Source organism: Schistocerca serialis, chromosome 4, assembly GCF_023864345.2.
Source record: "Schistocerca serialis cubense isolate TAMUIC-IGC-003099 chromosome 4, iqSchSeri2.2, whole genome shotgun sequence".
NCBI lineage: Eukaryota > Metazoa > Arthropoda > Insecta > Orthoptera > Acrididae > Schistocerca > Schistocerca serialis.
Window position 1 is genome coordinate 655117851 of NC_064641.1, and position 23384 is coordinate 655141234.

Sequence of the window (23384 nt, forward strand, 5' to 3'; positions counted from 1 at the left end):
GTTACCCCTCCGACAAGGATGCAACCACGAAATATTCCGGCGCCTATAATGGAGAAGATTTTAAGTGAAATATGAATTCAGAAGGTCACGGCGGAAAGTAAGAGGAATGTACAGCACGATGTATGATGAGGCTACACACAGAGGCAGGAGGAATTCCAGAGAGGTCCACGCATTCTTTCCGTGTTACCCTTCCCAGCAACATCACCCCTCTCCCCACTCCCACACCGCCACCCGCTAGCCCACCGCACCGAGCCGTTGATCAAGCGGAGCCGGGCGCGTCTGCACGCCGCCAAGTCACGTGTCGCGCGGTCGATGTCAGCCGGGGAGTCCCCGCAGTGAGGCAGAGAGGTCTGGCTGCCTCCGCACGACGCGCGGTCTCATAAATATGTGCAGCCGCAGATGCCGCCGCAGCGTAATAAAGGAAAAAGAGCAAAACTCAAACGCAATATCACGCCCCGTTTGCTTTAAATCTCTGCTGCGTGCTGCCGTTGGCGGAGAGGCAGGGGCGTTTTATGCACCTCCTGTTGTAATGAAGGTACGAGCGGTTTTGTTGTTTCTATGCTGCCGTGTAATGCGTTAGGCGAATCTGTGGATTTAACGCTGTAGTAACTCCAACACCTGCTGGTGAGGATGATCGTCGTCTGTTAACAAAAAAATATGTTTTACATATGGCGAAGGGAGTGTGAGAGCTAAAACGAGGAATCAACCACTCACAATGGAGAATCAAACTTTTAACTTTTCAAATGCACATCCCTTCACCGTTAGATTATTTTAATATGCGTTTCTAGTGGCAGGTGAAGGAGTTTGGTTTAGAAGGGGCTTGATCAATCTGAGGGTAGGCTTTATCAAGGTAAACACTAAAATACTTAAAAAGCACAAAATTTTATTTTACTGTGGGTAACTTTTTTCAAAATTCTTCACTGACTTTGAAAAGTTGTAAGCTGTCACATATATACAGGTGAATAAACATAGCAGCCAAACCGTTGAACATGTCTTCTGTCATTTTCATACGAAGGTAGTTTATGAAAAGAGAAGCTGCACTCCACACTACAAGCTGATACTGGTAATGTAGCGAGAAATTGTAGAAGAATTTTTATATTTGGTAAAAGGTTATTTGTCTCTTGATGCCCATCTGCTGCTTTTTGTGGCAGATGTTCCCTGTCTCTCCAAAACTCCTTTCTATGAGTTATTTCTCCCGATAATGAGAGACGAAAACGCAAATAGCTGCTGTAAACACGTACAGTTGCCACTAGCGAGTCCAGATTTTCTGTTTCCACCATGGCACTTGGTAAAAGGTGAGCAGGTGGAAGAGAGCTCTGCCCTCGAAAGGCAACTCCACAAATGTCCCAATATATAATCGATTAAAGGAAGGAATACATTCAGTCAGGAACAAAACACAACATGACGTTATTCACGATCTCGAAAGAACACAACAGAAGAGAAAGGACTGCTGCATAGATGAGATGTACACTACTGGCCATTAAAATTGCTACACCACGAAGATGACGTGCTACAGACGCGAAATTTAACCGACAGGAAGAAGATGCTGTGATATGCAAATAATTAGCTTTTCATAGCATTCACACAAGGTTGGTGCCGTTGGCCACACCCACAACGTGGTGACATGAGGAAAGTTTCAAATCGATTTCTCATACACAAACAGCAGTTGACCGGCAATGCCTGGTGAAACGTTGTTGTGATGCCTCGTGTAAGGAGGAGAAATGTGTACCATCACGTTTCCGACTTTGATAAAGGTCGGATTGTAGCCTATGGCGATTGCGCTTTATCGTATCGCGACATTGCTGCTCGCGTTGGTCGAGATCCAATGACTGTTAGCAGAATATGGAATCGGTGGGTTCAGGAGGGTAATACGGAACGCCGTGCTGGATCCCAACGGCCTCGTATCACTAGCAGTCGAGATGACAGGCATCTTATCCGCATGGCTGTAAAGGATCGTGCAACCACATGTCGATCCCTGAGTCAACAGATTGGGACCTTTGCAAGACAACCACCATCTGCACGAACAGTTCGACGACGTTTGCAGCAGCATGGACTAACAGCTCGGAGACCATGGCTGCGGTTACCCTTGACGCTGCATCACAGACAGGAGGTGTACTCAACGACGAACCTGGGTACACGATTGGCAAAACGTCACTTTTTCGGATGAATCCAGGTTCTGTGTACAGCATCATTATGGTCTCATGCGTGTTTGGACACATCGCGGTGAACGCACATTGGAAGCGTGTATTCGTCATCGCCATACTGGCGTATCACCCGGCGTGATGGTATGGGGTGCCATTGGTTACACGTCTCGGTCACCACTTGTTCGCATTGACGGCACTTTGAACAGTGGACGTTACATTTCAGATGTGTTACGACCCGTGGCTCTACCATTCATTCGATCCCTGCGAAACCCTACATTTCAGCAGGATAATTCACGACCGCATGTTGCAGGTCCTGTACCGGGCCTTCCTGGATACAGAAAATGTTCAACTGCTGGCCTGGCCAGCACATTCTCCAGATCTCTCACCAACTGAAAACGTCTGGTCAATGGTGGCCGAGCAACTGGCTCGTCACAATATGCCAGTCACTACTCTTGATGAGCTGTGGTATGGTGTTGAAGCTGCATGGGCAGCTGTACCTGTAGACGCCATTCAAGCTCTGTTTGACTCAATGCCCAGGCGTATCAAGGCCGTTATTACGGCCAGAGGTGGTTGTTCTGGGTACTGATTTCTCAGGATCTATGCACCCAAATTGCGTGAAAATGTAATCACAAGTCAGTTCTAGTACAATATATTTGTCCAATGAATACCCGTTTATCATCTGCATTTCTTCTTGTTGTAACAATTTTAATAGCCAGTAGTGTAGATGAACAGACAAATAAATTATTAGAATTGTAAAAAGAAAAGAAATGCATGATTTATTCACGAGAAAGGGCTTCACAAATTGAGCAAGTCAATAACGTGTTTGTCCTCCTGTATCTTGATGCCATTGATGGAGTTTTTGGATGGCTATCTGAGGAATATCCTGTCCAATTCTGTACATTTGGCGAGGTGGACAATCAAGTTTGCGAAGTAATTGGGAGGCCCTACTGATAATGCTCCGAAAATTCTCAGTTGAGGAGAGATTAGGCAGCATCACTAGCCAAGGTAGGGTTTGGCATGCACGAAGACAAGTAGTAGAAACTATCGCTGTGTGTGGGCGGGCATTACCTTGTTGAAACGTTAGCCCAGGATGTCTTGCCTTGAAGCGCAACGAAACGGGGCGTACAATATCGTAGACTTACTGCTGTTCTGTAACGGTGCCGTGACTGGCAACCAAAGAAATCCTCCTATGAAAAGAAATGGTGCCCCAGAATATCACTTCCGAGTGTCGAACCGTACGGCGAGCGGCAGTCACGTTGGTATTCCACCGCGAAACAGACAAAAGCACGCAGAGATAATAGTTAAGACACTTCGTATTCGGCAGACCAAACATCAAAGGCCTATATGTGCAGCAGTGGGGCGTGTGCACACGCAAACAAATCGCTCATGTGTTAAGTTCCGTGAGTGACAGCAGCGGGGGCGGGCGGCTGGCGTTGGCAGCTTGATGTAGGTGTGGCTGCGTCTCGAATGAGTGGCGCGCGGGTCAAAAACACCTCATGTGAACATCTTCTTATAGAAATTTAAAATTTGAAATCATACTGCAGCTGCGTCAAAAGGACTGGGTAATGATAAATAATTAAAATTGTTCTGTATGTAGTGTAGTATTCAACAACGTACTGTAATTTGAGAATTGTCAGTGCTGGACCCAGATACTTTTTCAGGGAGGGGGCTTCAGCCCCTAAACTCCCTCTCTGCATTCGCTACTGTGCATTTAATCGCATCCGAGAAACAAATGTCAGGCATGTTTATCCGATTTCACAGGCCTACGTTTTCCTACAGAAAGAACATAGAAACTTGTGCTGGATTTTATCTTGGCAACCAGATGTTCTTGTCGGTATTATGAGTTACCCTTTCGTGGAGATACCGGCAGATGTCTAACTAGAGCAGCTATCTCTCTCTGTCGCTCGCTTGTTGTACGTCGCCTTAGTAGTAATACAAAAAGTAATGGCGGTTGGTCCCTCTCCGAAGCTGAGGGTTCAGTGGGGCTGATCGACATGCGGAGGACCGATGTACGGTTGTCGGTACTACGAGTGATTTTTCAAAATGGTTCAAATGGCTCTGAGCACTATGGGACTCAACTGCTGAGGTCATTAGTCCCCTAGAACTTAGAACTAGTTAAACCTAACTAACCTAAGGACATCACAAACATCCACGCCCGAGGCAGGATTCGAACCTGCGACCGTAGCGGTCTTGCGGTTCCAGACTGCAGCGCCTTTAATCGCACGGCCACTTCGGCCGGCAATGATTTTTCCTTGGTGGGAGGACTGGAAAGGGGTGCACTCACAAGGGGAGGATCAAGTTTTGTAAGGACGTTCTATATTGAAAACAAAGAGATACGTGTTTCCGATTTTTGCTAGACACTCCATAGTTTCCGAAAAAAAACCGAAGTCAAATTTGATGACGTAAAATCGTATTTTCAATGCCATACTTCGAAATACCGTCTAGAAACAAACATTTTTTTTATTAATTTAATATGGTACCTAAAGTTGATAATGTTTGAGTTACTGATATTTCTATGTTTTCATAGTGCAGCCTGTCTACGCATCATCTAGTGGTCAAGCGGAGTGAGGTCGGGTTGTAAGCGTATTGTCATATCGCTGGCTTAGCTGCGGAGTATCTTTGCGGGCAGCGCATTTGCAGAGTTGAGCACGGGACACGGAACTGTTGTGTTGTGGATAGCACTGCATGTGCCACTTTGGGGAAGATATCGATAGTGGTGGGATGGAGGTGATGCAGCTGTCAGCGTGCCTTCCATTACTACCACAGGGTACATGCAAGCACTGTAGAATGTCGCCCACGGCATAATACTGCTCCCACCAGCCTCCGACGGTGGCATCCTGCACGTTTCGAGCCGCCCTTCATTTCGATGACGGCCTTTGTGGAGACGACCACCGAGCTAGGGTAGCAAGAAATGTGTTTCGCCCGAAGAGCCGAAACGTTTCCATTGATCGAGGGATGATTCCCGATCGTCCCGTGCCTACTGCAATCGCAATTAACGATGTCGTTGGCTCAACGCATGAACACGTAAGAGAGGTCTGCTGCGAAGCTCCACGTTCAACAATGTACGGTGAACTGTATGCTGCGAAACACGTGTGCCCCAGGATTGTGCTGCTTCGGCAGAGATGCCACTTTATAGAGCAGACAAGCCTCCAAACTCGCGTTCCGTGAAGAGTCGTGGACGTCCAACCATTTAGCGTCTAGTGGTAGTTTCACCGTCATTCTACCTCTTTCCATAGATACTCATGAGGGTAGCACGTGAACGTTGGACCAGCTTCGCCGTTTTCGAAATACTCGTTCACAGACTGTGCGTAATAATAACCTGACCTTTGTCAAAGCCGCTTATCTCAAAAGATTCCCCAACTGCAGCCCATATCCTCGCTAGGGTGATACCCCGTCCGTGTCAGCTCCGCTTACATACTTTTGATACCGCGTCATGTGCCCGCAACGCTACAAGGCGGCATCCAATATCGCGGTGGGCTGTTGTCATAAAGTTTTCGCTTACCAGTGTATTGTAAATGTACTGTATGTGTGTGCCACACGAATGATGATGTTGGTGACCCAACACATAATTTCGTCTGCGTTGTGAGTTAGTAGATTAAGTGTTTCCGCTTCCCGTGTATGCGGCACAAATCTTCGAAGTAGTACCTCTTGAAGTACCAATCATTTCGGCTGCCTTGGGTACGGAAGCACGCACCACAGGAGCACCAACAATTTTCCCACGTTGGAATCGGCTTAGCTTCGACATAGTGCTCTTCCAACTACACAGAACACTGTCATAATCACGACTGACATTCGAAAGGCGTACAGAACATTGCACAGTTGCGTTCGTCGTCAGATACAACAGCGCTGCCTGCAGGTTTGGCTAACATTTGTGTTCACCCAAGCATTTCTCGCGGTGTAGCCGTATTTTCGTGCAGCCACTGTACCTTGAATCAGGAAATGAATTGTTTTCCGGCAGGTAAGTATTCACATGGCCACCGCGGCGACGTCTAGAGCACCAGGGAGTATCAGAACTGCGACCGTTGTTGAGAACAGCACAGAGAGACGATCAGACTGGAGAACCCAGTTACGTCGCAGCACTTAAGCTTGGGACCACATTGTGTTTTCAGATGGGTGCCGCTTCAGCGTATACCATGACAATGGATGTATCTATGTGCAGAGGCTTGTAGAAAAACGGATGTCGGCGGATTGAATTACTATCGTCATGCGATGGTATGATATGCCATTGCGTAACAACGGAATCACCTGAGGCTCGCAGAGCCAATAATAACAGACGCCAAATTTCAGGTGTGTTAATACCAGCGGCTGTGCCTTGTCTCCGAAGCTTCACTGACGTTATCTTCCAAGAGGATGCGATGAGACAGCAGTTTGCCCGTGCCGTTCTGGCCTCTCTCGGTACAGAGGGCGTTTGGTTGTCGTCCACCGCGCAATATGTTCTGCAGATCTTTCAGTCACTGAAAACATCTCTCACCAAGGTTTTCCGATAGCCTCGCCACCACTCACCAGCGACAACGACTGACGGGCTCTACCATAGAACTGAAACAACATGAAAAGACGCACTTTTATCTTTCACCCAAGTTTACTGCGACTCGATGACAAGTTAGTCAGAGGCACTTTTCTGCCAGATCTTTGTACTAGATTTCGAACCCTGTATACCAGTCCCCAAAATTGCCGTCAAATTGAATTATTCATTGGTGCTATTCTACTAAATACACCAAATAAGTAAAATTGAGTTACTGTGTAAACATCTCGGCATTTACTATGGCCAGCACTAATCGTATGTGTGTGTGCGCGCGCGCGCGCGCGCGCGCGCGCGTGTGTGTGTGTGTGTGTGTGTGTGTGTGTGTGTGTGTGTGTTGTGTATGCGTTAAAAGAGAGAGAGAGAGAGAGAGAGAGAGAGTGACGGTGGACGCGGAAAGGGGCGGTGGGGTGAGGGATCCTATCTAAACAGGAAGACGCATCTCAACACAGTTCGAGAAAATCGAGTGGATACTTGAAGCTTCTTCATCTACTTTGTATGGGTGCATCCAAGACAATAAGCCTTTATTTTCATAAACCTGAGGTCTCGCAATCGAATCTCGCTGCTGGTGCTACTTTCTTTATAAGCTATCTGCATCAGTATCTTGTGGTATTCTTCAATATGCATGGTATGCAACGAAATTTTTTGATGCCAGAGAACTGTTTATGAATGTAACCCAAGTTTGTTTTGCAACAGACGCACTGAGAAAACCATGCGCTTGCAAAAACTCGGCGTTGATTATATGTGCTGTATGTCGCTATAACTATTGCTTTCCGTGTTTCTACGGTCAGTATCATCCTGATCCGTGCAACGCTCCATAGGTTACGCGTTATAATTGTCACAAATGTAGATACAATAACATAAATAAAATAACTATACTGATTTGACTGAAAGTTCTCTTGTATCATTTCTTTAAGTCTCCAAGGGAAGAAAGCTTTTTTTCACTTTTTTCAAGATGAAGACAAGAGAAATAATAAATGAATGACTAAATATTGATAGTTTGCACGGGAATTAAAACCGTCACAATTACGCGGGAATGAAAAAATAACCTACAGCCAGCGAGATTCGATCTAGAATTCTTGCCTTGCGACATTCAGCGCTTACTCTCTCGGCTGCGGACTCCTTCAATAATAGCTGCCCTACAAGGAACATTAAGCACGCCTACAGTTTAAAAATTCTATTTTCTCGAAATCGGATGACATTTGCGTCCTTACTGTTTACATATGTGGAAGTCCTAGTCGTTCCCTACGTATCGTGTCAACATGATTCAAATCGGTGTGAGGAAGAAAGTACGGTCCCCTTGTAAGTAGGACACTAAAAAGCACAGTAGAGAAGAGTTAAAAAAACAACGTGACCAAATAAGAAAGGCTGTTTACACAAACATTTAATGAGAGGAACGATGAAGGGGCGCTTCCGAGAAGCAAACTTCGGCGGAACATCAATAGCGAGCGACTCTGACCGGTAAATACGAAAGCGTTAATCCTTCTAATGGAGGGGATTCGAGACCGCTAACAACTTTCTTTGAGCACCTAAACAAGCGTACAAGTATAATTAAGATCGGAGGGTCTTATAAAAACAGGCTTACCGTAGGGCGGTAAGAAGAGAAATTCCGAGTTTTTTAGAACCTTTGCCTGTCTCGGTGCTCTTATAAGTTTGTTAATCGCCCTGAAATCCAGGTAACGACTAAGATCCGCAGCAAAGGGAGATGCTTCGTCTAGATCAATGAAGCGAGTCATATTTACTTTTTCCCAGGTGAAAATTGAAGACTTTTAATTTAAATGTACTTTATTTGAATGGCAAAGGAGCCATAAAGATATCGTGTGTATGGGACTGTTGTGGTGTGGTGTACTTTCATAGGAGAATATTTATGTGATTGGAATGATTTGTAGTTGTAGACCGTTAGTAGTACAAATAAATGCACAAATTATATTAAGACTGAGGACATACTTATATTCCTAGGCGCATCGAACGAATTGGTATTTTATTTATATGATTCGAAATTTATAGCTTAAGCAGCTCTGGGAGTTTTACCTAGATAGCCATTTATTAAGGAAAAATGTCTTCTCAGCGACTTTTGGATTGTCTGATATTCTGTGATGATCTGCTGCAAGAAAGATAAACGGTTTCGCCTCTCCATGTCAGGTAACCAACAACGATTACATCAGCGAAAAGAAGCCGCAACCCTTTAGAAGGGAAATGTGAAGGCAGTGTCGTCTACCGAGCAGGTTATGGTAATTATTTCCCGGTATGCTTCATACTGATTACCTTAGAAAGAATAAAACAATAAGTGGTGAATACTGAACAAATCTCTTCGAGCAACACTATACTTTTTATGAGTTTAAATCTTTTTCCGCCTTCTGGTCACGTTGGCGCAGTGGAATAGAAAACAGCAGTTAATTAGGAAACTCACCCTATATGTCATATTTGGTACGCCCCGAGTTCTACCGATGTAGCTGAAGAAGACTGTGGCTGGAGGATGGTAAATCTAATAAAGACGTTAAGACGGCGGACATCACAGTCGACGAAATTTACTTGGCAAAGCAAGTCGCCAGGGGGATGCAGTAACTTCATAGCAGTGGAAGATGTGTTTTAAATACTTAAAGTAGTACAGTTGAAGATCGACGGCCAATAACTGAACCACCTCCAAACTGCTAGTGATACTGTACTCGTAAGTTAAGATTTGAAGGAACCAGTAACCATAGTCCAAAATGGAAAGTTGTCTCTAAGGCAGTTAATTTGGAAATGATTTTGGGATAGACCGACGTTCTGAGCCCAGATTTCGGACAAGTTAATGCTGTCCATTAAGCTATTGAAGCCACGTCCGATTACATTTGCTGTCTCATAAAATTCAGTTAGGGGTTTCCGGAAAAGTAGGAATGTGGACTCTATCCGTTGCCCTTAACCATAGTTGTCCGCAGCTCGTGGTCGTGCGGTAGCGTTCTCGCTTCCCCCGCCCGGGTTCCCGGGTTCGATTCCCGGCGGGGTCAGGGATTTTCTCTGCCTCGTGATGACTGGGTGTTGTGTGATGTCCTTAGGTTAGTTAGGTTTAAGTAGTTCTAGGGGACTGATGACCAGAGATGTTAAGTCCCATAGTGCTCAGAGCCATTTTAACCATAGTTCGTAAGCTATTGTGAGAGAGATGGCAAGATTATATTAAGCGATGTTTTCTAAATTTGTCTTCATTCTCAATCACTTCAGACTTTCCGCCGGGGGAGAGGTTCACGATAAATGTAAGCCTAGTGGGGGGGGGGGGATAATGCGTAGGAGTATCCCTAAAAAACAGAATTTTGATTCCATATCGATCTGGTGACTTATTTATTATAAACTCTTTCGGCTACTTTTTGACGCCATGGATATTTATATGTCATCCTTACGGGAGTTCCTGCGCCGGTCAAACGGTGGTATGTCTGTACCATATATATAATATGATTGTAATTTTGCCGAAATAAGTTGTCATTCGACTAAATGAAGTCCGAGTACAGACGAAAGGAAGCAAAAACAAAATATTTCTATGTTTTATTCACGCTGAGATCCACAGTTAACAGGTGATATACAAATGACAAAACCGTTTTTATCTTAGCTACGCTATACTGTCCTGTATTACCAATCTTTGTCATTTAAGTTTAGTAAATTAACTCGTAATCTCGTAGAAAAATTATATGGAAACAGTATTTCGCTTTTGTTTTAGAATGAAAAATGCATAATATCGAAGCAGGTTATATGGAAATAATATCTTTGTGTTCTGTCTCAAAGAGATAAGAAAACCTCATTTACAAATATGAGATATAAATCAGCTGCTAATTATCTGGATTTAACGTATGTGAAGAACGTCATCTTCGTCATGATTTACATGCTATGGGTAATGCAACTGAATCAGGTCATGCTGACAGTAGTTAGGAAATGACACACTTAAAGTAGTGCATGAGATCTGCTATTTCGGCAGAAAAGTAACTGCCGATAGCTGAAGTTGAGAGGGTACAAAAAACAGACGGGTGATAGCTAGGAAGCTTTTCTCAAGAAGAGAAATTTGTTAACATCAAATTAAAGTTAAGTGTAGGATTTTTTTTAAAGCTGTTTACGTAGAGTGTGTCTTTTCACAGAAGTGAAACGTGCACAATAATCAGATCCAAGAGGATCTAAGCTTTTGAAGTGTGCTGCCAAAGATGACTGCTGAAAATTAGATGGCTTGACCTAATAACTAGTGAGGAGGTACTACTAGACTAAAAGAAGGGATCAGCGGATAGGACACCTTCTGAGGCGTCAATGAAAACGAATTATGGGAGGTATAATCTGTAGAGGAATACAGTAAGCAGGTTCAAAAGGATGTAGACTGCAAATAGTAAAGGAGAGATAAAATAGCTTGCACAGGATTGACCAGCATGGAGAGCTACATTAAACCTGACCTGTCTTCGGACTGAAGGCCACAACACCAACGAAACTGAATGTGATCTTTCGATAAGTTATTTCTACGTGAGAAATAATAAGCCACTGCGAAAGCCAGAGATGTCGCCTCGCACACTTGTTCTTCTCATACTGCTAAGCCTTAGCTCTGTGTCTTCCTTCCAGCTACTTTTCTTAAATCGCTGCGGAGGACTTACTACGCTTAGTCTTCGTCAGAAGGTACCATATGAACAAACTTCAAGAATTAATTATCTGACTGCGTGAAATATGGTTTGGGTGTAACGACAAAGGCGAGGCATTACGGGCGACAGCGTCAAGCAAGTGTACTGAGAATACCTATGTAGGAAGTACGAAACGAGATGTAAAACCGACTCGTAAATACAAAATGGAATGCCATTACTGGTGTAAAGAAATTGTGTAGGCCAGTCAGGCCAATGAAATTCTTCGTTAATAATTTATATTTGTTAATAATTTATATTGGTTGTCATTTTACCGTGATACACTATGAACAAATATATAATTGTAAATAATCTATGCAACAGTCGACGTAATTACGCGGCTAAGTGTTCATGGCCATGCCACACTGCCGAGTTTCCCATCATAAGGAGAATCCTTGCAAAAATGTGATCAGCGTGAAAAGTACTTGCTTCAAGAAAGTGGAAAGATTAGAGCTGAACACCACACCGACAACAAAGTTTTATAAAAAGAATACAAACACGGGTGGGAAAGAATATAAATGTAAACGGTAGTGTACAACAGAAGGAAACTGCACCAGGTTTAGCCTTAAATAATTTCGGCAAACCACGGAAACGTAATTCTCCATGTGGGATTTGGATCACACACGTGCTAGTCCAGTCCATTAACCATTGCACCTACTTGATATTTTTGCTGACATAATCGTAGGACTGAGCGCTCGTCACGAACAAAAGTAACCATTCTATTCTCAATACGTATCATATACAGTGATAAGCCAAAACATAATAATCGTTGTCGAAAAGAGACGCACCACGAAGGAATTATCTGAATGGGATGGAAATCGGTAGAAGTGATGTAGAAGTACAGACAAACAAATGATTACAATTTCAGAAAAATCGGATGAGTTATTCAAGAGATAGAGCTTCACAACCTCAGCAAGTTGATAACACGTTGGTCCACCTCTGGCACTTACGCAGGCAGTTATTTGTCTTGGCATTGATTGACAGAGTTGTTGGACGTCCTCATGAAGTACATCGTTCCAATTTTTGTGCTATCTGCGCCTAGCTCGTCAAAATTCAGAGATGGCTGGCGGGTTCTTCCCATAATGCAAGAGACGTTCCCAGCTGGGGAGAGATCCAGTAATCCTGATGGGCAAAGTAGAGATTGGCAAGCATGAGGACAACCGATAGAAACAATTGCCTTGCGCGGGAGGGCACTGTCTTGTTAGAATGTGAGCCCAGGATGGCTTGAAATGAAGGTCAAGAAACAGGGCGTAGAATATCGTCGAAGTACCGCTGTGCTGTGAGGGTACGGTGGATGAAAACCAAAGGGATCCAGCTATGAAAAGAAATGGGGAGCACTCACCATTACTCCTGGTTGTCGGGCCATATGGCAGGCGACAGTCAGATCGGTATCCCACCGCTGTTTGGGGCGTCTCCAAACACGTCTTTGGCTTGAAATCTCATTGCCTGGAGTAGGATAGTCTTCAGTGATGATCCCCGCTTCGAACTGGGCCGCAATAACAAGTAAAGACGTGTTTGGAGACGACCCAATAGCAGTGGGCTACCACTATGACTGCTGCCCGCCATACGGCCCGACAACCAGTAATGACGGTCTGGGGTGCGATTTTATTTCATAGCAGAACCACTTTAGTTGTCATCCGTGGCACCCATACAGGACATCAGTACGTCATCGATTGCTACACCCCATTTTCTGCCTTTCATGTCAGGCCAACCGGTGCCAATATTTCAACAAGAGCCGACCGAGGAGGCCGAGCGGTTCTAGGCGCTACAGTCTGGAGCCGCGCGACCGCTACGGTCGCAGGTTTGAATCCTGCCTCGGGCAAGGATGTGTGTGATGTCCTTAGGTTAGTTACGTTTAAGTAGTTCTAAGTTCTAGGGGACTGATGACCTCAGATGTTAAGTCTCATAGTGCTCAGAGTCATTTGATCCATTTTTGAAGCGGGAACCGCTGAATGACGTTACCATATTGACGGACAAAGGCTGTGTGAGGAGCAGGAACTGCTGTATGGCGATAGCCTTTTAATATACACTCCTGGAAATGGAAAAAATAACACATTGACATCGGTGTGTCAGACCCTCCATACTTGCTCCGGACACTGCGAGAGGGCTGTACAAGCAATGATCACACGCACGGCACAGCGGACACACCAGGAACCGCGGTGTTGGCCGTCGAATGGCGCTAGCTGCGCAGCATTTGTGCACCGCCGCCGTCAGTGTCAGCCAGTTTGCCGTGGCATACGGAGCTCCATCGCAGTCTTAAACACTGGTAGCATGCCGCGACAGCGTGGACGTGAACCGTATGTGCAGTTGACGGACTTTGAGCGAGGGCGTATAGTGGGCATGCGGGAGGCCGGGTGGACGTACCGCCGAATTGCTCAACACGTGGGGCGTGAGGTCTCCACAGTACATCGATGTTGTCGCCAGTGGTCGGCGGAAGGTGCACGTGCCCGTCGACCTGGGACCGGACCGCAGCGACGCACGGATGCACGCCAAGACCGTAGGATCCTACGCAGTGTCGTAGGGGACCGCACCGCCACTTCCCAGCAAATTAGGGACACTGTTGCTCCTGGGGTATCGGTGAGGACCATTCGCAACCGTCTCCATGAAGCTGGGCTACGGTCCCGCACACCGTTAGGCCGTCTTCCGCTCACGCCCCAACATCGTGCAGCCCACCTCCAGTGGTGTCGCGACAGGCGTGAATGGAGGGACGAATGGAGACGTGTCGTCTTCAGCGATGAGAGTCGCTTCTGCCTTGGTGCCAATGATGGTCGTATGCGTGTTTGGCGCCGTGCAGGTGAGCGCCACAATCAGGACTGCATACGACCGAGGCACACAGGGCCAACACCCGGCATCATGGTGTGGGGAGCGATCTCCTACACTGGCCGTACACCACTGGTGATCGTCGAGGGGACACTGAATAGTGCACGGTACATCCAAACCGTCATCGAACCCATCGTTCTACCATTCCTAGACCGGCAAGGGAACTTGCTGTTCCAACAGGACAATGCACGTCCGCATGTATCCCGTGCCACCCAACGTGCTCTAGAAGGTGTAAGTCAACTACCCTGGCCAGCAAGATCTCCGGATCTGTCCCCCATTGAGCATGTTTGGGACTGGATGAAGCGTCGTCTCACGAGGTCTGCACGTCCAGCACGAACGCTGGTCCAACTGAGGCGCCAGGTGGAAACGGCATGGCAAGCCGTGCCACAGGACTACATCCAGCATCTCTACGATCGTCTCCATGGGAGAATAGCAGCCTGCATTGCTGCGAAAGGTGGATATACACTGTACTAGTGCCGACATTGTGCATGCTCTGTTGCCTGTGTCTATGTGCCTGTGGTTCTGTCAGTGTGATCATGTGATGTATCTGACCCCAGGAATGTGTCAATAAAGTTTCCCCTTCCTGGGACAATGAATTCACGGTGTTCTTTTTTCCATTTCCAGGAGTGTATTTCAAGTGTTACATTGTGATCGCGGATTTTCTACAACGGTGTTTTCAAAAATGCATAATTTTTTTGTTTATCGATGCATCAATCATAGCAGCACTACTCCTGTTTTTTACGTGAAAGTAGTGTCCTTGAGTTACCGTCAGAAAGTGCCTTTCGTCTTACAACCGTTTGAAACGGGTTCACTAATATATCCAACAAGAAAACAGCGAAGTTAATATTAAATTAACGTCGTTATTATTTCTAAAAGTCAGGAGGGCTACTGGCTCAAAACTTGAAATGACGTCCAGAGTAACCGAAGTACATTATCCAAGAAACTTCACAGACTGGCCTGAGCGCAACGGAGGGATCGCAGAAGGTATGAGTTATGACGGCACTTCAGTAACACGAAGTTTTAGTAACCGAGGATGAGAAAAGTTACATCAAAGGCTCGTAGAAAAACCACTTGACGTCATAGAACTCTGACGCAAAACATCCTGTTTTCCAGCGTCGTACACGGTCTTCGCTAACAGAGGCAAGCTACATAAGAATCTATGAAGGGTGAGCTTAAGTTCCGGTATTTTTGGGAACGTTAAGGTAGCATGTACAGGAACAACACCTGTTTACAACGTACACACTTTGGACCCTAATTACACCCACAAAAGTTCGTAGGTTGTTCGAAGGAATTTCGCGTGTACTTTGTAATAAGGACTCTCAGTACCCGGTATCTCGTTATAGAGTAATAACGGAAATCAAATTTTTTACCAATATTGGCTTTATTCCTTTGAAAACACCTTCAAAACAGTTAATGTTCTGTAATATGCAATCACGAAAAAGGACACCAATAAACACAGAGTAATATTACAAGACAAAAATGCAAAAATATTGCGAAGTAATTTCCTTCGCAGCTTGTACTGCTTAAGAGAGCCTGGCTGTATTGTGCTCTTCCAGTGTATTCAGTGAACCTAAACACGCGGTGCTTATCAATCAACTTTTCATCACTAAACCTCTCCATAATGCTATGTATGTCTCTTAATGCACAGGGGTAAATGGATGCTTAAATACAAATATAGATGCTAACTCAATCTGCAGGTTGCACAGTTGTATTTTACCACGAACGGCACCTGTGTGACGTCCTCAACACGTTGCAGATGTTACTCGTGACCACAACAGTGTTCAGTGAAGATTTGAGGGCATAATGTAGGAAATAAGTGAATTTTAACGTGGGTAAATTGCTAGTGCGAGTATGGTGAATGCTTCCGTAACCAAGGGAGCAGGAGCGTTTGGTGTTTCAAGAGGCGCTGTATCGAATATGTATACCGCATACAGTAAAGCACATAAACATTATCCGCTAATTCTCAACGCAAACGAAATGGTCTGCTGAATGATCGCTACGAACAGTAACTGAAGAGCATTGTGAGGAAAGAAAGAGGACGACAGCTGCAAAAGCCACTACAGAACTGAATGTCGCACTCGCGAACCCTCTCAGTACCAAAACAACGCGAAAGGAGCCCCATAAGCAGGAACTACAGGACAAGATGGAATTCCAGAGTGACTCAAATGCCCGTAACGATGCCGAGGCCATAAAATCTGGACTATGGAGCAGTGGAAGCAGGTAGTTTTGTCGGGCGAGTCTCGTTTAAAGCTATTTCGAACTTTACGCCGAGTTTACGTGCCATGAGTGGAACACTGCGATGGTTCGTTGATGATTTGGGCAGGTCACAGTGCTGTAAAGGATTATGTGACCAATTTGATCAGGTCATCCCATTGTGCAATGTTGGTTTCTAGATGGTTTCCCAACACGACGGAGCCCTCAGTTCACACAGGTCACATCATCCAGGACTGGGTTAGTGAACAGGAGGGTGAACTGTCTCATTTCTCCTGGCCACCACAGCCACGAGATCACAGTACTATTGTGTCTTAGTTGTCTAATTAGGAGTGAACGTTTCGTGTTTGCTGTCCACCTGTATCATCGTTTGTTGAACCTTCCACTATTTTTGAGGAAGAGTGGTATAAAATGCTGAGTCTTGCCGACTGACGAGGCAGACGTCGAAGAACGGCCTAAGTATCGTGGAAAGTGGATGTCGTCTGGATTTCACGTAATAGCAGAGATAAACAAACAGACAAGCCAGCCGTGGCGGAACATGCTCTTCAGTCGGGTGATCACGTAGTGTAATTTTCGAAAACTGAAGTTTTATGTATTATCCACGGCTATATAGAGAAGCCATCTAAATATATAAACATGGGGATAATTTTAACAGAAAAGAAGAAGCTATGAAACTCAGCGATAAATGGACAGTGGTACTACAGAATCGATGAGAAGTTTTTATCTTTGACGTACTATGATCGATAGTTATACAGGGTGATTCAAAAAGAATACCACAACTTTAGTAATTTAAAACTCTGCAACGACAAAAGGCAGAGCTAAGCACTATCTGTCGGCGAATTAAGGGAGCTATAAAGTTTCATTTAGTTGTACATTTGTTCGCTTGAGGCGCTGTTGACTAGACGTCAGCGTCAGTTGATACTAAGATGGCGACCGCTCAACAGAAAGCTTTTTGTGTTATTGAGTACGGCAGAAGTGAATCGACGACAGTTGTTCAGCGTGCATTTCGAACGAAGTATGGTGTTAAACCTCCTGATAGGTGGTGTATTAAACGTTGGTATAAACAGTTTACAGAGATTGGGTGTTTGTGCAAAGGGAAACGTTCTGGACGGCCGAGAACGAGTGATGAAAATGTAGCACGCATCCAGCAAGCCTCCAAGAAGCCCTGATCTTACCCCCTGCGATTTTTTCTTATGGGGGTATGTTAAGGATATGGTGTTTCAGCCACCTCTCCCAGCCACCATTGATGATTTGAAACGAGAAATAACAGCAGCTATCCAAACTGTTACGCCTTATATGCTACAGAGAGTGTGGAACGAGTTGGAGTATCGGGTTGATATTGCTCGTGTGTCTGGAGGGGGCCATATTGAACATCTCTGAATTTGTTTTTGAGTGAAAAAAAAACTTTTTAAATACTCTTTGTAATGATGTATAACAGAAGGTTATATTATGTTTCTTTAATTAAATACACATTTTTAAAGTTGTGGTATTCTTTTTGAATCACCCTGTATTTTATCCTTGACAAGGTTTGTTTTGGACGAAACGTCAGGGATAGAAGAGTTCCGTGGACCACGGCCATACAACCCGGAAGAATTCTCGGCAGCTGAAACATCCGGTCGTGAAAGCCTTCATTGTATGATCTCGGCATCTGCCTGAAGTGATTTAGAGAAATCACAGAAAACCTACGTCAGGGTGGCCGGATGTGGGTTTCAACCGTCGTCCTCCCGAATGCGAGTCCAGTGTGAGTTTCGACTCTGGAGTACCCTCATATGGAGAAAGGTAAAACCTTCTAGGAACGTTTGTCGAGCATTATCGTTTTAGCGGTCCAGGTGTTACAGTGTGGAGAGCATAATATTTCACTGGTGGACTGAACAAGTCTTTGAACATTATGCACTCACCGGTGAAATGTTTTATGACACTGTCGTCCTTCCTCACGTGCATCTTTCAAGGGGTGCCTTCGGCCCTGACTTCACCTTTACGGACGACGCTGCGAGACCGCAACGATCCGTGCAGGCTGTGGAGAATTTGGAACGAGAGAATATTCGGAAAATGGACCGACGTGCTCGTTCCCGCGGCATAAATCCCATCGGACATGTGGGATGTTTTGCGGAGACGTACTGTAGCACGTGTACGTACACCAGCGACCATTCAGCAGTTGTTAATCACGCTGATGGAGCCAGAACTCCTAACCAACCTTGTCCCCAGCACAGGAGCGCGTTGTAGAGCTTGCATTGCCGACTGCGATAATCACACACCCTTACGAATTACGACATGCCCTTTACAATATGTAGGGGACCATCATAAATAGTGGTGGCCTTAGTGTCTTTGAAAAAAACTGCCATTTTTATTCGTTTCATTTCTTTAAGTTACCTTCTGTACTATTCTGTAACATTTCTTTCTATGTATGGTCCAAATTTCATCGGGCTATGTTATTGGTCAATGACCCGCCATGTCCGCAGCTCGTGGTCGTGCGGTAGCGTTCTCGCTTCCCGCGCCCAGGTTCCCGGGTTCGATTCCCGGCGGGGTAAGGGATTTTCTCTGCCTCGTGATGACTGGGTGTTGTGTGATGTCCTTAGGTTAGTTAGGCTTAAGTAGTTCTAAGTTCTAGGGGCTGATGACCGTAGCTGTTAAGTCCCATAGTGCTCAGAGCCAGTAGTAGTAATGACCCGCCATCGGAAGTTACTTCCGTCCTTGAGTTTACCAGTGTAATACAATAGTTTTTACCTGGTATGTGGAGAGTTCCTCACCTGACAAAGCACAAATGCTTCACCGATTTGTTGTGATTTATTTCGAGTAGCTCTGTCACGTTACGCACGAAAAGTTATTGAAGATAGTGTCTTAAAAGGAACTCAAAACTGTGCTTTTTGGTATGGCTGAATGTGTTAAGAAATGCGTGTTAAAACAGAGCTCCAGTTTTTTCGTGTATAATGCTTTGTTCTACGTCAGTAATTGTAGCTGAACAGGGAAATGATATCCAGTGTGTACGATTTTGCAGAAATTCGGGGTGTTTCAAAAAGATTGATATAGGTTCATAAGACTATAGCTTTTGTGTGAATGAAGAAAGAAACTTGCGGTGCATTTCAACCTACGCGTAGGTCTACAAAGATTTTATTTTGTAATGGACGATTGGTTTTAACAAGCTTGTATTTTTCAAACACATTCACATACCACCTTTGGGTACGTTTTACAGTAACAACTGACATCAAAGTTTTTACTTAAATGTTCTACGCCTGGAGAAAAATGAAGCAATGAGAGATCCGCACGATCCTAAAGGGTAGGAGGTGCAGTTCCGTATTCTATACGAAAATCACGCCAAACAGTTGCAACTAGAGTGCATCTCTTGAAACTGAGCACTCAAAATGACTTTGTTGCTAAGTTTTCAACATCTCGTGTCAACACACCTTGGCTAATGAACAAGTAGGCCAACGAACTAGGGTAACCGTACCGGCAACAACATGAACCGGTAACTGACACCTGACACAACGGTGAACTTAGGTTTAGATGTGAAAATTTACCTCAAATTTCTGTCTTCAGTCATGTAGAAGATATAGTATTGCGAAATTAGTTGAGTGTTTTCGGAATACCCTGTACTATGTTTTGTTTGAAGAAACATACAATAACGGTGCCAGGCCCGATAAACTGACGATTACATGTGAAAAATCTTATTATTAGCTAAAGTTCTAGTGCGCTGATGGAGAAAGCGATTGGACAATCCACCAGACCCCTCCCCTCGTTCTTAGACCCCAAAGTCTGATCATCGTTTTCTTAAAAATTAGGTTAAGCTCGAGTGATCAAATGTGTTGTTCGGGATGTCGTTAAATAACACCCGAGCTACAAGTTCTGGATGAAAAGAAAACGATTACTCAAACTGCAATAACAAATTACTGACCACTTCTGTCAAACAGAGTGGAGGAATTTCAAAATTGTCAACAGTTAACAGTATGGTGTTTATCAATGAGCTGACAGTAATATCCGACTGGAAACTGAAATATTTCTTTTTTTTTTGGAGCATTTCACAGTAAAAACAGAATGCAGTCATACTGAAGAGAAGTGTAACCAATTTTCTCACAATCTTTCGTTGTACCAAAAAGAGTAACAAAAGGTGCCACGTGCAGACTGCCGGAGTGAACTGCTTAACTATTAAGAACATCAGTTTTGGAAACTGCCAAAGAGAACAGAACACACACGTGTAGTGGTTCGGAGTCGTATGAAATACACTATCGAAATTGTTAAAATTTTAAAGCACACAGGAAACTGTGGATGCATAACAGCTGATGTAATCACATACCAGTAACTGTCGATTTATTCGAGTCTCAAATCGCAAATGTAATATGTAAGGTACATTTGCAAGTGTTATACGTTACAATTGCAGTATAAAACTGAAATAAAGTATCCTTTCAATTTATCCTTTCAAAGTTCTCATTTCATCAACTGTAAAACGACTATTCTTTGCACCAAGAGGGAAATGGTACGAAGTACATTTGTCAAAGCATATCTTTAAATGTTTATTTAGATTGCCACTTCTTTCGTTCTTTAGAAACCGAAATAGATTTCATTCCTAAATTAAGTCCTAAGTGTAAGGAAAATTTAATTTCACGCTTGACTGCAACGTCAACGTTTTAATTTTTCCTTCTCCGTAATAGCTCTGAGCACTTTTAAGTTCTGCTAATACATTTCCACCGGAGTGAGAAAGATTTATCAGATGTCGCTGACATTCGGGTTTCTCCTTCAGGCATAAAGATGGAACGATAATTTGATAGTCTTCAAGTAACTGTGTTATTTTACTTGGTTATCTTCGAAAGAGCTCTACTTGCTACGAATACCAATGAAACAATAGTTATCGTCGAGTGTTTGTACGCTCTAGAAAAACTATTTTAGTCATTCTACGACGAATAAGTCCGCATTTCAGCTCACCGCCCTTCGGTATGAAATTTTTTCATTCGGTTCCATTAAAAGCGTAATGCCCTCTCTACCCGACATCTTGAGTCCGATCAACGTTAAAGTTGAGTATAATTTTCTGCCACAGGCTCTGTAGATACTATTACTTAAAATTAGTCCTGTATTTTATCCCTGCCACCTTCAGAATTTCAAAGAGAGTATTCCAATCAACATTGTCAAAAGCTTTCTCTACGTCTCCAAATGCTAGAAACGTGGGTTTGCCTTTCCTTAATCTTTCTTCTAAGATACGTCGTAGGGTCAGTATTGCCTCACGTGTTCCAACATTTCTACGGAATCCAAACTGATTTTCCGCGAGGTCGGCTTCTATCAGTTTTTCCATTCGTCTGTATAGAATTCGCGTTACTATTTTGCAGCTGTGACTTATTAAACTGATAGTTCGGTAATTTTCACATCTGTCAACACCTGCTTTCTTTGGGATTGGAATTATTATATTCTTATTGAAGTCTGAGGGTATTTCGCCTGTCTCATACATCTTGCTCACCAGATGGTAGAGTTTTGTCAAGACTGGCTCTTCCAGGCTGTCATTAGTTCTAATGGAATGTTGTCTACTCTGGGGGCCTTGTTTCGACTCAGGTCTTTCAGTGCTCTGTCAAACTCTTCACGCAGTATCATATCTCCCATTTCATATTCATCTACATCCTCTTCCATTTCCATAATATTGTCCTCAAGTACATCGCCCTTGTATAGACCCTCTATATACTCCTTCCACCTTTCTGCCTTCCCTTATTTGCTTAGAACTGGGTTTCCATCAGAGTTATTGATATTCATGCAAATGGTTCTCCTTTCTCCAAAGGCCTCATTAATTTTCCTGTAGGCAGTATCTATCTTACCCCTAGTGAGATAAGCCTCTACATCCTTACATTTGTCCTCTTGCCATCCCTGCTTAGCCATTTTGCACTTCCTGTCGATCTCATTTTTGAGACGTTTGTATTCCTTTTTGCCTGCTTCATTTACAGCATTTTTATATTTTCTCCTTTCATCAATTAAATTCAATATTTCTTCTGTTACCCAAGGATTTCTACTAGCCCTCGTATTTTTACCTATTTGATCCTCTGCTGCCTTCACTATTTCATCCCTCAAAGCTACCCATTCTTCTTCTACTGTATTTCTTTCCCCCATTCCTCTCAATGTTTCCCTTATGCTCTCCCTGAAACTCTGTACAACCTCTGGTTCTTTAAGTTTATCCAAGTCCCATCACCTTAAATTCCCACCTTTTTGCAGTTTCTTCAAGAGAATACAGATCATTAAATTGTTATACACATATCCTCCTTCTCCATTCCTAACATATCTGCGTCTTCAGCAGCAGTTATTGGAATGGAAGATGATATCGGCTTGCCCTGCATGCAAGTCAGAAAAATATTGTTTCACAGCTGAATATTAAGGAAAGGATTCTGGAGACAGTTATTACATTCTTGTCAAGTAAGAAGAAGAAAGGAGAGAGGGCAGGAAACGGATACTGTAGACATCTTACGCGGAAATCACTACACTGGCGACCAGAATCGAGGAAAGAACGCAAAATACCCTTAATACATCGATCTAAATTAGAAACTAGTATAATCATTCTTGTTTAAAAAGAGCCGGTATTCTTCGTTCCTGCTGCCGTCAGTAACTTAGAGTCATAACTTTAAACAGACAACCTACTCCCAAGGATAAAGGACAATATTGCAATGTTTGCGAGCTTAAGATTTTTTGACTTTACCGTGTAACTGTGGTAGTGAACTAGAATCTTAATACACTCCTCTTTTACCTCAACACGTGCCCTATAAGTAGCACGGTGTAATGACTTACGTTTTGTATTTGTAGCACTTAATTACACAGAAAGTAAAGTAGCTACATTTATAAGGCTTGTAGAGTGTGTCTTGCAGTATCGGCCATTGCCTTTTGTGTAGCAATATCGATTGGTAATGATATACTGCACTGAAACATCCTGACAGAACTCGGGACCTTTTCGCGGTTAGAGCACTTGCCCGCGAAAGGCAAGGGTCCCGAGTTCGAGTCTCGGTCCGGCACACAGTTTTAATCTGCCATGAAGTTTCATATCAGCGTACATTCCGCTGTACAGTGAAAATCTCATTCTGGAAACATCCTCCAGGCTGTGACTAAGCCATGTCT